The following is a 1,732-nucleotide window of genomic DNA, read 5'->3' as shown; positions in this document are numbered from 1 at the left end:
AGCCAGCAAAAAGATTTCCTACAAAATGTTATTGTAAGAGTTGCAAATCAATGCATTTCATTAGAGGCACACAGTGTGATCTAACAAGCTGGCTGACGGCCCAAATTCCTGGTTCTGTACTTGGCTCTGACACGTAATTTTCCCCTCCCACCGGCCAAGTCATTAGTGGTGCGTTTACACTGCAGTCAAAGCAGCAGCAGTGACAGGGAGTAAACATTCAGTGCTTGTTTTAATTGGGTGTTGCTAGCAATTTTGCTCCAGCACTATGGGTACAGCTCCTGCAATGCCCCGGCACTGCAGGGTACAAACCTCGGTCCAAAAGCAGAGTAAACTGTGCTGAACTCCACATCGCCATGGCTGGACTGAGTCTTCAAAAAGAGTTCTTGTCTCTCTACACTATAAAGTTGGGTCTTTCTAGTCATTCCCACAGACACAAATCCATGGCAGAGCTGATCCTTGTTGATATTGGAATCAGCACAAAGCTGGTGGGAAAGAGACATTGTTTTGATAATGACAAAACTTGAGGTTCTAAAATTAATCTATGCAAAGGGTACGTCACATATACAAGTGATCTTGGTGTCAAAGAAACGTTTAGTATCAGTTTTAAAGCAAAAAACAAACAAACACCCCCGAAGCAGTGCAGTTCAACCATGCTGCACTTTGTTTTCGTGTATGGAAATGAGTAAGTCAAAGCAATTATTCTTTGCTTCAATGCATCTTTTCCTCCATTTCACTGTGGTGGATGAGAATGAGCAGAGCTAGTGGAAGCTGTCGAAGATTTTCTAGTCAATCCCCTTGTATCAATATGATCTAGGCACCCTGAAGACCTTCAAGACTACTGTTAAAATATTCTGCATGGCAGATACTATTCCATCCTGGCTTGAAGTCAGTATGATTCCCTCGTAATTCCTTGATCCCAACCAAATCAGATTCCAACGCAATAGAAAATTTTTTCCATCTCTTCTAAATGCCGTGGTCTCCATCCCACATCTGAATTATTTACTCACGTGGATTGTCTCCTTGAGGCCATTGGAACTACACGGTTTACTAAAGCTATACTCACGCGCTAGTATTTGAGGAACCAGCGCTTCAAAGGAAGACTCTATGCTAGCAGGAGAGGTTTGGAAATCAAAAAGAGTGAGTAAGACAGAGAGTTAGCTTTTTTGAGGTGAGGCGTGGGAGGTGTTTTCGTTCTTTAGCTATTAAAAACTCCTTGCTTTGGCAAGAAAAAAAAAAAAGGGAGGAGGGGGCAGAGAATAAACTGGGAGGGGAAAGATTCATGAATAAAGAGGCACCATGGCAAGAGGTACAGCAACCAGGGTGGCCAGAATGCACAAGTGAGTTTCTCAGGCTGGCTTCCGTGACAGAGCAGAGACAGCAGCCAGCACAGGTCAGAGGAGCCAAGGTCTAAATGGAATAAAACTATCTTTCTTTGCAGTGCTGAGCAGAGGGGTTATGTCACAGTGTGACATGAAAAGAGTGATGTCAGATATTATAATTGCACCTTTTACCTTTCTGGATGTCCTCGCAACTATCAAGGATTGAGCACAACTTCTTTTGTCCCAGATTTAATGAGGATCTTGGATCCTTTTCCAATTCCTTTGTTGTATTTTGGAGCCATGGCTTCACAGACAGTCCTACTGTCAAGTGCCATCCCTGGTGCTCATGTGTCCCGTGCCTCTGCACCCTTAATGCTCAGCATGGTAGGCTTGGTAGTGTGACCTTAACGGTT

Source organism: Colius striatus, chromosome 1 (assembly GCF_028858725.1).
Source record: "Colius striatus isolate bColStr4 chromosome 1, bColStr4.1.hap1, whole genome shotgun sequence".
In the NCBI taxonomy this organism is placed as follows: Eukaryota; Metazoa; Chordata; class Aves; order Coliiformes; family Coliidae; genus Colius; species Colius striatus.
Note: the sequence above shows the minus strand (reverse complement) of the source record.